Genomic DNA, 18,806 nt, shown 5'->3' with positions numbered 1-18,806 from the left:
CAAGGGAACATTTCACATTTTTTTAAATAGACTCAGTGCTACTGCTGCTGTGTTCTGCTCACGAAGTGCCATAGCTTCCACTGTAGTCCATGGCACCTGCGCCAAGTGTCTTGGAAATTAGAATCACCTGCAGAAGTATCGCATCTCTTGATGCCCAGGATGCACTCATTATTAACTAAATCAGACTATCTAGGGGGTAAAAACCAGGCATGGCCACTTTATTAAAGATCTCAGGTGATTCTAAGGGCAGCATAGTTTAAAGCCAGCTGACCTATGTCTAGGAACTGCCAGCTATCCAAACTTTGTAGTAGCCTAAGGGGTAAATGGAGTAGAATTGTTTTACCTGCCCTTCCTATTATAATCTGTTCTTGGGTGAACCTGTTAGTTTCCTCTTGGCTCTCAGCCTCACATATGCCTTTTTCATTTTACCCTCTATTCTGTCAAGGGCTGGAAACTTCCAGACTATTTTCCTGGACCCTTTTGCTCACAGGGTTTGATTTAATTCTGCCAATGGGCAGCCTTAGCAGCTGATTAGAAGCCAGGAAGAGATAGATTATTTTTTTCTACTTTGGCACTGGCCGCATCTGTGATATCATCACTGATTTAAGCAGCCACCGAGGGACTGCAGGCTCCTGGATTCTCACTCAGTGCTTGCAGTGAAAGTTCCAGTTGCCGTGGTGTTTTAGCTCTTATGGTTTGGGGCACTGCCACTTTCCTCTCTTTCTTCTCAGCCTGAGCAGTTTTAGCAGCTTCTTGCATTTACCTGCATTTCTTTTCCCTATGGCTTCGCCTTCTAACAATTTAGAAACATTTAACTTTATTAAATCCCTCTGAAATATTTAGAGTGCTTTTTGATTGGATAATTAGATACCAATTGATAAAGCAGGGTGCTAAAGCTGTGCTTATTGAGTCTCTATGTCTCAATTATGAGTTATTAGTGAGACAGCTTTTCCTGGTTTTTATTTGCAGCCCCCCCCCCCCCTTCATTGTCCAGGGTACTCTACTCTTTCTAGGGACACAGCCCTATTGATAGACTTACTCAGATCCTTCCTCTGACAGTGGATAGTTTCTCTGCATCAAGCTTGTCATGCCACTTTCCCTTTACGCGAAACCTCAATTTTTTTCTCGAGAAAATCCTCAGGCCCTCCGCTTCAGATTCTGCGCTTCTGGTAATCTTACTTGCTCAGTTTACTAACACATCTGAACCTCACTGTTGGATATAAAACATAGGCTGAAGTTGGGACACTGACTATATTGTTTTGTTTCCAAATTTCAATCTAATTTATTTAAGTTCCTGTGAAAGCATTCATTCACAAATTTTATTGTATAAGAGAATGACATTGAGAGCTCATTCAAATGCAGATTCCCTGGCCACCCTCTCCCACAGCCAGTCATTCAGTAAGTCTTGCACTGCTTAGGAACGTGTGCTTTTAACAAGCACTCAAGAAGATCCTGAAAGAAGGAGCCAAGTGATAACATACTAAGAATGACTGACCTAGTGCCTATTTTTACCTGATTTCCTTTCTACACACCTTATTTGACGTATTTGATTGTCATTTTATACAAAAATCTAAACTGAAATTTCTGTCGCTTATCAAGTATCACGTATTTTAGAAAAATCATTGTAGTAGCAAAAAGCAAGGCATACTGAGTTGAATTTGGAAGCAAAAACACCTGAAATGGTGAAGGTGGGGTATGTAAAGCCAGTGCAGCTCATACAATGTCTTTAGGTGAATTAGAAAGATAAAAGCACTTTCCCTGGGCTATTGAATTTTAAAAAAGGAAAAGAAATAAAGAATGAAAGTACACTCTCCAGGGGATACTGCTCATAGGCACGTGGCTTATGAAAGGGATATTCTCTTTGAAGGAAGAAAGAGGTATTCCTTCCCTCAGTAGGACATGATCCCACATGAAGACATATGCTTGACAAATGGAGCGAGTTTCTACTGCTGCTCACGGCCTCTGCCAGGCATCTTCATTCTTCACTGTCGTACCCTGGGAACATCGAGGGAGGAGTATAACGTCCTGAATCAGGATGGAGGAATTCAAGGGAAAGGGTTGTATGCACATGACCAACATGCTTTAAGGAGTAGAAAGGGTAGTTGTATTTATGGAAAAATATGGAAGGAATAGTGAGTGTGTAACAAAGAGAAACAATACCACAAAATGTCACTGCAGGAACTCAGGGAGAAGTTGCCACAGTGTTGATTGTGCAAAGACGATCAATAGATTCAAACTATTATTGAACTAGTATATGATTCTATTAGACACCATAGTTGCTTCCATTTCTCTCTGGTCCAAGTTACAGTAACTATGAAAATCTCACAATAGAAACCTGGTAAGAGCATATTTTAATTGTAGAAAATGCACCTAAAAAGTAATTACTTCCTTTTCAGCTCTGGCTTTGAAAACACAAAAGTATGAATTAAATTCATTTAGCTTTTGTTAATTTGTAGAAATGTTTCTGGCTTTATAAAATACATTTTTCCTACCTCTTTTCACAATCTTAGAAATAAATGTGTCCCTCACCTAATATTCACTCACTTCAATATGTTCTGTGTATAGCCAGTTGGACTTGTTCATATTTTCCGTTTTTCAATATGCTCATAAATTTAAATATATCATTGAAATAAAAACATTTAAAATAGTTTTTATATGAAAAAATTATATTTCATGCCATGTTATCTTTCTTTCATTTTTGCTACCTTCTTAACTTAAGGATTAAGTGCCTTATTGAATAAAATTTGTTTGGGGCACTTTATAAAAATAAATAAATCAAAATAGTATGTATACCCTAGTAGATCATAAACTTTTACTTTTGAATTAGAAATAATTTTTCTTTCCCAATACAAAGGTGGTACATGCTCATCATAAAAATTCAGATACGTTAAGTTTTTTTTCTGCCATAAAGAAACTTGACTGGGACTCAGAAACAAAAGACTAAAACATTCCCCGATGCAAAGTAAATTAATTAGATATAAATGCTAGTTAATTTTTTTGTAATAAATAGAATTGAAAGCATAAGCACATAACACTGTTTTGTTTTTGTTTTTAGAGCATTTAACAGTTTACAAACACTTTAACAAACTTTAACATACAGAGTTAGGTGCTATACTCCTATTGCTATGTTCTGAGCACATATATTCTGCTTCCTAAATTATTACTTATCTGTAATCAAGTGTGTTCTGACCTGCAATTCATAGAACACGTTTTGTTTGTTTATTTTTGTTTTTGAGAAAGAGCACACTTTATCGGGAAGCAGACTGCTGCACAGTGACCAACAGACAAAGGCCACCCAATGGGCACTTACACACTAATTGTACTCCAACAGACACAGAATTTTTGCTGATAAAAATCAACGAGAACAGGGGTTCCTCTGGGCAACTCCCCCAACCTCATCCCTTTCAGGGTTGGACAAATCTCCCAACCATTTTCCTGATGGCAGCTGTGGTTCACTAGAGATGGAACCCCTCAGGGGTGCCTTCTTGTTTCTTATAAAGAACATTTTCTTTAGATGTTTTGAAGTCTTCATTTTTCACTTTCATTCTATGTTCTCTTAAGGCCATCAGAGCAGCTTCTGTACAGATTGCCTTGATGTCAGCAGCAGAGAGGTCATCTCTAGCTACGATCAAGTTGTCCAGGGTTACATCATCGGCCAGCATCATCCTGCTTGTGTGAATCTGAAAGATGCTCTTCTTATTCCTTTCATCAGATAGGGGGAACTCAATCTTCCCATCAATGCAGCCTGGTCTGGTAAGTGCTGGATCCAAAGTTTCTATATGGTTTGTGGCCATGATAACTTTCACATCTCCCCTAGAATCAAATCCATCTGACTGGTTCAACAGTTCCGATGTTGTTCGCTGAATTTCTCTCTCACCACCAGAATTTGAGTCATATCTTTTTGTCCCAATGGCATCAATCTCATCAATAAACATGATGGATGGTGCGTGTTCTTCAGCAACTCGAAACAATTCCTGTACGAGTTTGGGCCCATCACCTAGGTACTTCTGAATGAGTTGAGAGCCAACCACTCTCAAGAAACTGACTGAGGTTGGGTTTGCTACTGCTTTGGCTAACAAGGTTTTACCTGTGCCAGGTGGACCATAGCGAATGACCCCCTTAGGAGGCTTTACACCCATCTCTTTATAATACTCAGGATGGGTGAGAGGACGTTCCACAGATTCCTTAATTTCCTGAATTTGGTTGTCCAACCCCCCGATATCAGCATAGGTCTCCCGGGGGGCCTTTTCCACCTTCATCACTGTGACTGGGGATCCGTGTTATCTATCAGCACCCCTATCACAGCTTGCACCTCGTGGTTGAGCAGGACCAAGCAGCCAGGTTCCAGCAGATCTTTGTCTACAAGTGAAAGAACGCTGACATAGTGTTCTGAGCCCACAGATGTAGACACAATGGCATGATTTTCATCGATGATCTCTTCCAAGTTTCCTACTGACATCGGAGTCCCTCTCAGATCATCCACTTTTGATCTTTCCTCCTCTTGCTTTTCTTCTAATGGTTTCATTTGTTTCTGATTTCTAATGAACTCTTCCTCCCTGAGAAGACAGTCTTTAATTCTAACTTCCATAATTTTAACCAGCACTGAGTGTGAGGTGTCACCAGTGGCAGTTTGCTGGCAGCATATGATCCCTTTGTTTTCTCCTTCTTTTTCCCCACTCTAGTTGGTACGGGAGGTTCGTATTTCTTTTTCTTGTCCTTGTCATCCTTCTTTCCACCTCCAGGACCATGACCACGACCACCACTCTGACTTTGAACCATCTTGCCTTGGCCACTTGAGCTTCTGCTGCCGGAAGTTCGTCCACCCAGAACATGTTATTATGATCTTACAGAACACAGTTTATCTTATGTTTTCCTTCTCATAGAGTCTACTTCCAAATTCTTGAAACTACGTTTGATTGTATGTTCAAAACAAAGTTAGTGCAGTCCATGGTCATCCTTCTTTTTTTTTTTTTCTTTTTCTTTTTTTTTTTAGCTTCGTTTACCACTTCTGTTAGGTTTCTAGGGTTGCTGTAACAACAGTGGCTTACAACAACAGCAATCTATTTTCTCACAGTTCCGGAGGCTGAAAATTCAAAAATCAAGGTATTTACAAGGCTACACTTCCACTTCCTCTGAAGCGCCCATGGTGAAAATCTGATCCATGCTCTTTCCTAGCTTCTTGTGTCGCCAGCAATCCTTGACATTCCTCAGCTTGCAGCTACACCACTCCACTTTCACCTGGCAATATCATCTCTAGGTGTGTCTGTATCTCCATATTTCTGTGTCTCCATTTCCCTATGCGTATATGGACACCAGTCATTGGATTTAGGGCCCAGCCTAATCCAGTATGACCTCATCTTAACTACAGGCATGGGGCCTAGGATTTCCACATATTTCTTTGCAGAACTCAGTTCAACAAATTATTTTTGTGATGTTTGCTTTTGTCTATGTCTTCCCTCTAGAATATTTCTTGACTAATACCCCTGTGTTTTCAAATGTCCCTCTCTTGGTCTTCTCCCTAATGGGAAAAGAAAATAGGATAGAAGTGGGGACAATGGTTCTCAACCAGTGGTGATTTTGTTCCACAGGAAATATTTGGCAATGACTGGAGAAATTTTTGGTTGTCACAACTTAAAGATGAAGGAGTTGCTGTTGGAATTCCCTGGGCAGGAACACTGCTAAACATCCTGCAATGCACAGAACACTCCACCTCCTAAATTCCCCCAAGAAAGAATTATCTGGTCTCAAATGTCAATAGCGCTGAGGTTGAAAAACCTTGATCCAGAAGTTTACGGCACTATTAGAACATACATTCTCTCAGGATGGCTATCTCACATCTTTATCAGAGTGCACATTACTAGCTGAGAGTGGTGATAAGGAGTTTGGAGGTATAGACCTGGGACTGGTTCTATGCCAAACACCTCACCTCACAGCTTGGTCTTTCTATAGTATTGATTGTCAAGTACAGCTGAAAAAAACCGTCTGGGGAACTTAGAAAAATGACAGAAACTCAGGCCCCACTCTGTTCTATTGAACCAAAATTGATGGTGAATTGCAGAAATCTATCCTTTTGATGTTTACAGTCTAAAGAGCAAGTTGGAGAGTAACGAAACATACAAACAAAACATTGTTAACTTTTCTAGGAAAGGAGGTAGCCTAGGGGGAAACCAGTGGAAAAGAACAATAGAAATGTAGTCTTGAGGAATCGCCATACTGTTTTCCATAATGGTTGAACTAGTTTACAATCCCACCAACAGTGTAAAAGTGTTCCTATTTCTCCACATCCTCTCCAGCACCTGTTGTTTCCTGACTTTTTAATGACTGCCATTCTAACTGGTGTGAGATGGTATCTCATGGTGGTTTTGATTTGCATTTCTCTGATGGCCAGTGATGATGAGCATTTTTTCATGTGTCTGCACGTTATGCACATGTACCCTACAATTTAAAGTATAATAATAATAAATAAATTAAAAAAAAAAAAAAAAAAAAAAAAAAAAAAGAATATCAGAGCACACCCCTTTTATCCGGACAGAAAAACATTTATAGCAAAAGCTATGTAAGCATATGTAAAATGCATATATAGTGTTGAAAAAAAAAAAAAAAAAAAAAAAAAGAAATGTAGTCTTTACATAACTAAAAAAAAAAAAAAAAAAGCGTTAGGCAAACAAAAAACTTCTCTCTTCATTTTTTTAAATTGCAGATTAAGTTAGAAATAGACAAGTCTCCATTTTTAGAGAGGTTCAAAGATTAGAGTAGCTGTGTGAAAAGTGGACATACCCCCAGGTACCCATCAGCTTAGCATAATTCCCCACTAAGGCCACCTCGAGCATGGAACTCCTGGCACCACATTTACTAGAGTACTTCCTGAGTGCCCATGGCCTTGATACAGGGTCCCTTGAGCCCAGAAATCTGCTTCCATTCATAGTGTGATTTGACTAACACCTCAAACCAAGACTACTAAAAACAGCGCCTGACAAAGATTATGCACTCAATATATATGTGTTAAATAGATAAATAAATCAATACTCTAAAATGCAAGGGAAATCTTAATCCTAAGAGCCCACCTGACCACTGGAACACAGAATGTTCCAAGTTAGCAAAAGTGCTGTGTTTCCCTCAATCCTGAGGGATCACTCTAGAATAGAGAATAATCTGTCACAGAGAGCATTATTACTGACATGTTCAGCAAGCAAGATGAGTGGGATGTCATAAAGTGGAAATGTGTTTTGGTCTTCCACTGTCTTTATAAATGAATTAACGTATTCTTAGTTGCAATGCACAGTCTCTATTTTCTAATGAGAAAGGCTGGTCATCTATTTTGTCAGATTACTGAACCTGGTCAACTCAGGGAGTACTGCTGGCTGGACTCTTCCTTTTCCTGTTTACTTTCCCTTTGCTGCAAATCAGGGCTTTTGGTCCATCTTGGATTGAGCCAAGCAAGGAGAGGATAAACTTTTCTTGATTAAGAGAACTATTAACTAACTAGTTCTGCTCAGCCTTCCTAATATTTAAACCTTCTTTTCCCGGGCACTTGTCTTGGTCCTTCAGATGCTCCCGTTGCACCTCCACTGGGCCAATCCAGTTGGGCTGTTCACATCTCTCACATCAGGCACCCGATCCCAAGCTAGACTCTTGTTTTCTCCTGATTCCATTCCACTCAGAACTCTCCCTGTTGAAATTCCCACCACTACTCCAAAAATGATAATGGACAAGGTTTCAAAGAACTCCAAGTAAGCTTGCCCCCTCCACTCTGGATCTTGGGAAAATTCATGGGGGAAAACTTATCCATTCTTTAAGATGCTGTCTTTGGGTCTTTGGTGATAGTGAAGGTTGTATTGACATTCCAGTTCTCTCTCTTTCTGTCTCTCTCCCTTCCTCCTCCTCCCACTCCTCCTACTCCTTCTCCTCCTCCTTCTCTGTCTCTCCCTCTCTCCCTCTCTCCCTCTCTCCCCCTCCCTCTCAATGCTTCATGCTACTAGCTATCCTCTCAAGGCTGCCTGTCAATCAGCTTTGGCATGGAAAGAGGTACTCCCTCCTCATTCCTAGTAGGATGGACCTAAGGGCATAGACAGCAACTCTTCACAATCCACAGTTTAACTTAATCTGTTCTACCTTCCTTGTGAATTTGAGAGGCCTCTCACCATCCTAGGACACCTCCTGAGAAGTATCCACTCAGCAGTCTGGCACATAACTTTGAAATTCCACATCTTTTGAGTCTTGCTGACTAAACTGAAACTGAGAAACAAATAGCCCAATTGTATGAGCATTAACTCAGTAATTAAGAGTCTTCTTATTTTGACAATACATAGTGATTCAGTAATTGTTAAATGGCTACCCTCAGGTTATTTTTCCATTTTTATGTTTAATTTATAGTAATAATTAAACTAAAATGTGTATTGATTTTCAATCATAACTATGGAAGTTTTGCATGGCCAGGACACTATGACTTAAAGCCTACCCAGATTTATTATATAATCTCTTGCGTGAAATAGCCTCGAGAGTGCTCGTCTAAATCCATATCCATAAAACTAAAATAAACATTATTACCAAAATAACTAAAATAAGTGGAACTCAAGTAGCCAATCCACTAATCCAAATAAGTTTATAAAATGAAGCATTGGCAGCATTCCATATAGCAGCCAGAGGTAAGGCAAACTGTATTAAGATTTACCTTACCTAATCCTCCAATGTCTTCCAGCTGGACCTAGAATGAAATCCTAGGTCCTTAGCATAGCCTGCAAGGCTTAATGTGATTTGGCTCCTCCCTACATCCAGATCTTTTTTCCTGCTACTTTCTCCTTAAGCCACTTTATTCCAGGTATACTAGCTTTTCATACACCTCTTTGGCTTGTTACTGTTAAGGCCTCTGCAGTTTATGATGCTTCCACCACAGTGGTTCTCAACTGAAAGCAATTTCCCTCCTCCCTTATGAGATACTTATCAAGGCCTGGAGACAATTTGGTTGTAACAACTGGATTGGGGAATGGAGGTGCTATCAGCATCTACTGGGTATATACTAAGAATGCTGCTAAACATCCTGCAATCACAGTACAGCCCCTCCAACAAATTATCATCTGGCCTCAGGTGTCAATAGTGCTGAGCTGGAAAAACTCCTCTCTCTGCAGTAATCTGCCTGCTTATCTTCGTATGCCTGCAATCTCTCTTTCTAGTCTCAACTCAAAGCTTCAGCGAAGTGTTCTTCCAACCACCCAGGCTGACAGCCCAGATCCCACCCCACTCCTGCTTAGTCATCACTGTATTATTTTTCTTAAAGTTTATTGTTTTATTGTCTCGTAGTTTCTAGCTCTAGAAGGGGGTTCCTTATTCTTCCTGTCCACTGACACATACCCAGCATCTGAGCAGAGCAGGGCACACAATGACATCTATTAGACAGGAGGTGGACTGGTGCATTCCAAAGGGAAGGGCACTTAAGAATGAGTTAATAAGTAACTGAGACCTTTTTAAGTTTTTTTTTTCCAGAAACACTTTTCTTAGCTAAAGAGGAGGGAGAAAGAGTTCAATAATTGATTTACAAAAACAGCAGGGAGTTTCAGATGCAATGGATTAAGAGATCAAGCTTTGCAATGGCATCACTGATGTTCTAAAGCTCAGGAAACTTGGAAGAACACTAGAGTACAACCCACACTAATATTACAGTAAAAATAACATGTTCACAAAATTGGCAACTCGTGCCTCTGTGACATAACTGAGCACTATTGTGAACAAATCTTACTGAATGAGCAGCAAAAAGGGGAAAGCCCATTAGGTTCCTCGTGAAGATAGGAGGAAAACCACTTAAAGACCAATGCAGGAGCTGCGAAATTTACTTGCATTTTACTTGGGCTTTAGTCAGTCCCTTTGCTGTAAATTAACATCAAATCAGTTGTTTATGAGTGTCAGCTTTCTAGATCAATTTCTTTCTGATTTGGTACCTGAATAGTAAAGATGGCATCCTTATTCCTCACTGGTTTGATGGTTCAGTCTTCAACCTCTGTTGACTGTTCAACTCAGAGAAGCAAAGACATTATGCAATCAGAATGCTGCTGAAATGTTGTCAATTTTCTTGTTTTTAACCACTATCCATTCAGGTCTAACTTTTAAGGAATCAAGATTTTTCCATTTTCCAAAACACTGGGTATGCAGGAGTGTGGGGTGGAGGTGGGGAGAAGACACAAGAAGGAGTCGAAAAACTAAATCTATATCTCATGAAAGATTCTGATTCACCCCAGTTTTATCTTTAGCCAAGGAGTAGAAGCTCTATGGGTTGATGTGGGGAGTCTGTAAACTTCTCAAAATTAAAGTCAGAATAATGTTTATGTCTTGTTCTGAGAAGCATCTCTACCATTCTGCTGGAAACTCTAACATTTATGCTCCTTAGGTACTCTGAAAATTTTCCCTATTTGGTGACATAGCAGTCAGTTATAAAATTAGTATAAACTGTAGACAATTTTGATGAACTTAGTAGAATTTGGCGATACGTTATTCACGTGTTTCCGTTTCAGAACGTACAGAGATTTAGCAAAGAAGGCTGTGACTCACCGAGAGCCACAAGGAATCTTCGAGCTGGTGGTGAACTATTCCTGGGTATCCTATGATTTCCTCCAAGTAGAGAAGTGAGGTGAAGAGAAGAGGACAGGTGTTTTCTCCCTAGCGTAAGAGTTCCAGAAAGTAAAATAGAACAAGTTCCAAAGATTAGGCTCCTTCACTTTTATCCAACCCAATTTTTTTTTTCAAATATGATGTTACTTTACAAAATAAAGGAATTTATTTGGTGAAGATACTTGCAATTAAAGTTCATGTGAAGGAGTGAGGAGAAATTTGGGAAAAGAGGACTGCTTCAGAAGAGAACGATGAATGGTGGGAAAGCGGAGCAAACACAGGAAATTCTGCAATTTTTTTTTTTTTTTTTTTTTTTTTTTTTTTTTTTTTTTACAATTAAGCAGTTAACAAATTGCAGCATCTGGATTTGGAGAAATAAAGAGCAACCAATGCAAGCCTTGCACCCACTGTTTTCTCATCACAAGTCCATCAGTCATACTTAACAGAGAAGCTTAGGTTCCATCTTCTTAAATCTGCTAGAATCCTGTGGCAGGTGCACAGGAACAGCAATGGTCAGAATGCTGCCATGTAAACTTGCAGTATGTGGCAAGCCCACAAATTAAAAAAAAAAAATGCTGGAACGTTTTTGAACAGGAGAATCTGCACCTACCTAAACAAAGGCTTACTTATATACTTTTGTCTTTTGCTTTACTTTACATAGAAATATGTAATACCTTTGTATAATTATCCCCTGCCTAGAATAGAGGTGATGCAGAGATGAAGATACTCATCATTCAACAATCTTGATCTCTAAGAATCAAGTGAATTTTCTTTGAGGCTTAGATTTCCAGCTCTATGACAAAGGTTTTAGAGATAGCCATATTACTTTAGTGACTACCTCTTGACTTTCCACATCAAAAGTAAATAGTCTCATTTGACAGAAAGATGTGTGAGTAGATCGTATTTCCCCCTTTGATGCTGTAAATAGGATATGAAGGTGATAAAAATACTAGGTTGTGCATATCTCTGTTGATATGAAAAGATAAAGTAAGAATGTACAAAGAAGAAAACCAATGACTACCAAGGCTAGATTTTACATCAAGAAAAACAAGAGATCCAAATGTGACTTTTGTCTCTAAGGAGGGGCAACCACCCTCACCTTTTGAAAAATAACTATTGGGTTGTAAGAAATATGGTTAGAAAAAAAAATTCAATAACCAAGTCTTGGGTTATGTGAAAATATAAAAAGCATGAATAATTCTTTGTGAAAACTCTATAAGCAATTCCGGAGCGCCTGTCAGAAGAAGAACAGATGAGGACATAAAATCAGCCTGGTTAGTCGGTCTCCTTGAATGCAGAAGAGATGTCTCCCCACACTGTGTTTATAGTGCTTGAGGGCACAGCAAATAAATGTGTTCTTTTCCTTTGATGTTCACATCTGTAGCTGTGGGATTCCACTCCAACCTTGGGACAGATGGCCAAGAAGCTATGCTAGGCATTAATAGGGATTCCTTTGAGAGCCTGGCATAACTTTCTGTAAGAATAGCTGTCAGTCTACATATATTTATAGCAGGTAGTCACCCATATTCACAATTTGGGAAGGACTCAAAACCCTCTCTATATATTTTTTTCTTCTTATCACCATAGTACTGAGAAGCTTGAAAATACCACTAGCCAATTCCTTCTGTACAGGCTTTCTAATGGTTCTTAATGTGTACGTTAATTACGCTAGTACCAAACTGGTCCCAGCACCTTGTTACCTAGCTAGCTAGCTGTAACAGGGTGGGTTCCTTTTTTTATTCCTATTTTTCTAATTCCATGTCACATAGCAAAAGGTAATGAGCACAGACAACTTCTGATGCAGCGTGAAATAACAGTGAAGAGGTAGGGAAATACTCTGTTCCTCAGGTTCTGACAAGGATGGTAGAAACCCAAATCATTAAACTCAAACAATGTGTTTAGGGAAGATCAAAAGATATTAAGGATGATAATTCAAAATATTTGCTCTGGGTATGTTATCAGGTAAGTTTTGAGATTCTATACTTCTCTGAGTCTTTCTTGTGTCTCAATGATTCTATCAAATTCATCTTTTATTTATAGACAGCAGCACTAAGATTGCTTAGTTCAATCTGAAGTGGTTTTCCTCTAGGGCAATTGCACAGCTGTCAATCTGGGATCTTTCTTCACCTTCGTCATGAAAAGCCCCTTCTTCTGTCTTCTGTGTTAAAGAAGAATCCTACTTCCTGATTTACACACCTCCCTCTATCCATTGCTTCCTGGGAAAGAACACTGAGGAAGTAAATTTTTTTAAATTTTGCAATTGACTCATATCTTAACATAAAATCTTAGGTAGGATGAATTTGTATTTTAAATTTAAAAGCATTGTCTCATTTTAGTCTAGCTTTTAGTGCTGTGGAAACATTCATTCTTTTATTCTTGTTTTCTATGTCATGAAGTGTTTTGTTTTTTCCTTTTGTGAAAACTTTGAAAATCTTCTCTTGATCTCTTGTTTCTAAAATTTTACAAAATGTGTGTTGGTATGAGTTTGTTTTTATGTTATGAACTTGGGCACCGTGCTTTTAATCAGGAAATTGCTTTCGATTTTCAGTACTTCTTTTGAATTAAATTTTCATGGATAATTTCTTACCATCCATTTTCTCTGTTCTCTTCAACAGAAACTCCCTATATGTGAGTATTTAAAATTTGGGGCTGATTCTCTAATTTCTTTTTTTTACTTTTTGTTGTTTGTCTTTTAATTTTTGTTATCATACTACTTTCTGGTGTATTTCTGAGGCTTTATTTTCTGAAATTTTTATTAGCATTTTAATTTCTGTTATTATATTTTTAATTTTCAAGATTTTGGGGGTGATATGGAAGTTGTTTTGTATTATTTTCTGAATATCCTGATGTGCAATTTCAATTCTTTCTTATGGAAATAATATTTCATCACTGAAAAAATATATATATCTCCATATATATTCACACACATGTATTTGTGGAATTTTCTCCCTACTCTTCATAAATTTTTCTTCCACTTCCATTTCTTCTGCTTTCTGTTTGATTTCTCTCTGTTTTCATGTTGTAGATTTGGTTTAAATATCTGCTAATTATAAACTGTATGTCTGTATTTGATTGAAGTACCAGAACCCTATTTGAAAGCATTTCTCAATGCCTGGTTTTATTGCAGTATGATCTCTATTGACCATTTATTTGGGTAAGTCCCAATTACTAGATTTATTATTATTATTACTCTTAGGATTGTCAGTTTTCCCATAAAAAAATTCATTTTTTTTTTTAGCTGAGAGTAATAAGCCCAGCTACCAGAGTTTTCCTGAATCCAAATATGAAAGAAAGTAGTGAGGTGTATATCTTCTCAGGAGACTGTTATTTAAACTCTGTTTCCAATATATTACCTGGCCTCACATGGTACTTAATGCACACAGATATGATTCCCTCTCATTCAGCTTTTAGTATTCTAATAGTTTAATAATGGAACTATTTCCCAGTTGCACTTTTTATACAACTATTCAAGTAATTCTACTATCTCAAGCTCTCAAGCTCTATCCTGCACCCTCACTCCTCACTTTTAGATCAATTCAGGCCTTCTAATTCCTGAGGTTTGCTAAAGTTCGTTGCCACAAATCAGCATGGTGCAGGTTTTGAGTTACGCCTTTATGAATTCTTCCCCTCTCTCTCCCTCTTCTTCCCTCCCTCCACCTCTCCTGTCAATCACGTCATTGGTTTGTCTGTTGTTGGGATATTTGGCAGGGAACAATAACCTGCAGTCCTTTTCCTTGCCAGAGTTCTAAACCACTTCAAAAATAAGATAAAAGGAATAAGATATGTAGAAAACAGAATAAACATTTTGGAATGTTAATGCTGGTATTAAGTGTTTCTGTTACCTACAAGAAAGTGGACTTTGTAGTAGTGAACACTTGAATGAGAACATTTGTCCCACTCAGTAGTACTGGACTAGAGCAGACCTCCAGTCCTAAGGCAGAGCTACTCCTAGAGATCCAAAACACAATGTACATTATCTGCAGTCTGCTGGCTCGTTAGAAGAAAAGGAAAGTGCTGGCCACTCTTGCCCTCTTTCTCCTTCCAATCAGATAGAGCATTTCATCTTCCCTTGGACAGAGTGAATAATAGGTAGCAAGCGGCCAAGAGAATTGTGCCAAAGTGTTTCTTTTCACATGGAGGTAATTATCAGGGGAAAAGAAGAAGCATTAGCACCCCCAATATTGCCCAGGTTTTGTTATCTTAATTCATTGGCTTGACTATTACAGTTATGGTCAGTTGAGATGTGCTAACTCCTTTCTGGGAAATGATTAGCTGTCCCTCAGAATAATCCTTCATGATGCCACTCTACATTTAACAACTGCTTGTCTGGCTTTCTTCTCGGATATGGGTCAGAAGAGTGCATTAATTAAATCATTTCCAAGGCCACTCTGTACTCAAGGCTGAAAAGTCACTATTCTATTTCCATCCTCAAATTATGTTTAGCCACTTTTTCAGAGGTCCTCGATGAGCTCAAATGACATCATAACTATGTTTTAATAATAAACTACATAAAGACACTGTAACAATAAAATTCCAGCAGCACAGAGATGCTTTAGATACAAATATAAATCTCCTGCCATCATCAGATTCTCCTGGGGAAAAAAACCAACAAAACAGAGCCAACTATCAAATCCCCTTGTAAGTCAAAGCCAAAAGGTCAAAAGTTGTATAGATCCAAAATTAAATTATATTTCCCTTCTGTGTTACTAGTCCCAAGGAATTTAAGTCTACCTCAACTTCTTATTTCAGCTCTATTTCAAAGCTTAGTTGTGTTTGTCTAGGTGTTTGAATGTAATGGACAAAAGCACAGAGTCTAAGTCAGATTTCCTTCATTTGAATCCTATGGAGATTACTTAATAGTTGTGTGACCATGGAGAAGTTTTTTACCCTCTTTGTCTCTCAGATACCTAATCTGTAAAATGGAAATATTATTAGCCATCTCAAAAAGATGATGTGAGTTTTACCTAAAGTATGTTAACTCCTTAAAAGATTTCTTGGCAAATAATTAACTCTCAATAAGGAATTAATTTACTTTCTTCAGTGGCTTCAGCCTGAACCACCTTTCACAGAAATGGGTAGGACTCCTTTGAGTCCTTGGAAATTAAATTAATCAATACCAAGTTTCTGGGATTGCTCATTTTTAAAATCCAATTCATTAACAGGACATCCTAGAGTATGACCACTGTGACTGCACACCCACAAGATAATACAGCGTCCTCAGAGTGCAGAGCAGTTATCCCAGGCAAAATTATGTTCCCAGAAGTCAGTGTTTGGAGATGTCAAAGATCATATTTCATTCTCAATGGTAACTGATTGAGAGAACATAAATAGAGAAAATCCTTATTTAGCCATGCCATCATTCAAGTAATTCAGAATCCATGACCTATGAATTTAAACTGCCCATCAAGATGTTAATTTGAGCATGTGCAATTTTCAGTAAATAGTGGAGGGTGGAGGGGCTCCACACACACTGACCATCTTTTCTATGGAGCCGCATTTGTGCAACAGCGGCCCTGCTTACCAAATATTTTAAACTTGGTTATTTTCTTTATTTTTCCAGAATCTTCACAATGTCTTAGTTTTCTTTCTTACTTTGAATTCCACGTGTCTATGTGTCTAGGGCAAAATGAGAAAGAGACAGAGACAGAGTGACACTGGCTAATTGTGGCCAGCTACTCTTTCCAAACATACGAAATATCTCCATCTTTCTAAGGGCAAAGTTGTGAGGGGTGGAGTGAGATTCTGCTAACAGATCGCCCTCCACACAGTAGAGAATACCTCAAGAATGGGATGAATTCCACCATTTTTTTCTTTTATTTTCTTTCATAGAAGTTACATTTGGTTTTGCGGATTTTTAAAAAAAAATTTGCTTTGATTTTTCTCTCTCCAATTTGTCTTCTTGTACTTACTAATGTTCTTCCTCCTAATTTCATTGGGTTAATTCTGTGTTTCTTTTTGTGACTTTTGGATTGGACAATTAGCTCATTATTTTTACCCCAGATATATTTTCTGCCCCTATAATTTGCCTTCCTAGAATGTCATCTGAATGGAACCAAACATCATATTGCCTTTAAATCTATATTCTTCATTTAACCCAATGCATTTGAGATTCACCCATGCATGCATCAGCACTTGGTGTCTTTTTGTAACTGAGAAATATTTCATTATATGTAATCATCACAGTTATATATTTACCTGTTGATGGATATTTGGATTGCTTTTAAATTTTATTAATTATGAATAAAGTCATTATAAATATTTGCATACAAGATCAGAATTAAATGCATTTATAGAAGAGATTTAATGGAACATAACACAGCTACAAAAAAAAAAGAAAGAAAGAAAGAAAGAAATTATCCACTCGCATTCACACATGCACCTGGTGGTAGAGCTTGTACAAAGCCCAATTTGGTATTAGGTAAAATGTGTAAGGTGTTTCAATAGATATGACCTCATCTCTCAGGATCTGCAGCAAAAGTGATCAATTCTTATTCAATTTTCTGCCTTCCTCACCTCTCCTTATCCATTTTATAACCCCAGGCTACTCATTAATATAGATGTTAAGGGTCTAACTGTGTAATACTTGTTATGGTATTAAACCAAAAAAAGCTTTTGCAAACATTTCTTGCTGGTTTTGCATTTTAAAGATTGCAAATCTAAATCCTGTTACAGTGCAATAACAAATGTTCATTTATATACATTGCAATACTACATTCATCTGGAATACAGTAACTTGTAACTTATCATTTAGGATGAGTTGGGCAGAAACTTACTGGTATTCTATTTGTGAAAAAATACATCTCTGAGCAAATGAATGGTATTATACAAACTTTAGGAAATATGATTAACCACTTTAAGAGAAGAAATTACTTTCAATTAACATAATGCATCTGCTTTCAATAGCTGACATGTTCATTACCAATCTCGTCTTTTCAGTAAAGGAGGTCATGGATATTCACTAGGCAAACCTTTGTAAAAGTGGTTGAGACTTCATGGTAGCAGAATTTTATTTAATTAAAAATATAAAAAATTAGACAATACAAATTCAGAACTCACTCCACTATTTCAATGAATTGAAGAGAAATAGGCAGTTGGGCTAAGATTTTGACAAATTATATTGTGAATTCAGCCAGTCTTACAAAATGAAAAGAGCAAAAGTAGTAATAAATACTTTGTACATGTATTTAAAGAGGCAGGTTCAAAAAAAAAGAAAACATATTAAATTAAACATAACCCTGTAAATGATAAAGGAAAGAACCTTGAGGTTCATCCAATTGCTTACTTCCCCTTCTCTTTCTCTTTTCTATGGAGGCAACTACTACTGTTGGTTCTTCAAATCTCCTTTTGTATGCCAACTTCTTTAGGAAAACTTTCCTGACGCAAGGTCTCAATAAGATACCATTATTTTGTTCTTCCAAAATACTTGCATAGTCTCAATTATAGCCCTTGTCCCATGGCAATGCAATAGTTGGTTTACATGTCTAGACATTATAGCCCTAAACCTCATACTGAGGTCATTAGACCTTCATCTGCTTACAGATAGAAACCATACCTTTCCTGTCTACATTCTGACCCAAGTACATAATCTGGCACTGAGTAGGCACCTGATAACATTGTGGGGCATATAACCAGCTAGCATTTAAAGCCCTGGTCCCAGAAATAAACTTTAAATCTAGAAATGTTTTATATATTGAACAAATATTTTATCAGCAGAATTTTTATTATTTGTATATTTTATTTTACATTGTGGTCCTTCAGAAAAAGAGAGAGAGAGAGAGAGAGAGAACTAAAAAAGAACTTATATCCAAGAGTATTTTTTTAAAACTTATAGTCATTTCATTTCAATGTCTTTGATGTTTTCCTTAAACTTGGCTGAAAACTGTACAAACTTCAAACAATTAAGTAGTTCTAACCCATGGCATCAGGAAAAGAAGATTATGTATGAATAAAAAGTAAGAGAAGAAAGCCAATTAAGAATAGATCAAATGAGATAGGGATATAAAGTATTCTTCAAGAAATTAAGAACAGTCAATATCAACATATTTTTATTAAGTACCTATTATAAATTATATACTAGATTTGATCCCAAATGGAATTTGAAATGGTTCCTAAATCTAAAAGGTTAGAGACCTAACTTGAAAATAAAAGAGGAAAAGAATTTCATTTACACTAACCTGCTACTAAAGCCTAGAAATGGAAGAAAGCTA

The 18,806-nt window shown here is 37.5% G+C and overlaps 1 pseudogene; it reads right to left on the bottom strand.

Moving 5' to 3' along the window:
• Nucleotides 1-3,455: 3,455 nt before the first annotated feature.
• LOC114669721 (26S proteasome regulatory subunit 4 pseudogene) lies at nt 3,456-4,800 on the bottom strand (annotated as a pseudogene).
• Between the last annotated feature and the right edge of the window lie 14,006 nt (nt 4,801-18,806).

The sequence above is a fragment of the Macaca mulatta genome, chromosome 3 (genome assembly GCF_049350105.2).
Source record: "Macaca mulatta isolate MMU2019108-1 chromosome 3, T2T-MMU8v2.0, whole genome shotgun sequence".
Taxonomy (NCBI): Eukaryota; Metazoa; Chordata; class Mammalia; order Primates; family Cercopithecidae; genus Macaca; species Macaca mulatta.
The sequence above is the reverse complement of the archived record's forward strand: the minus strand, read 5'-3'. Positions and strand labels throughout refer to the sequence as shown.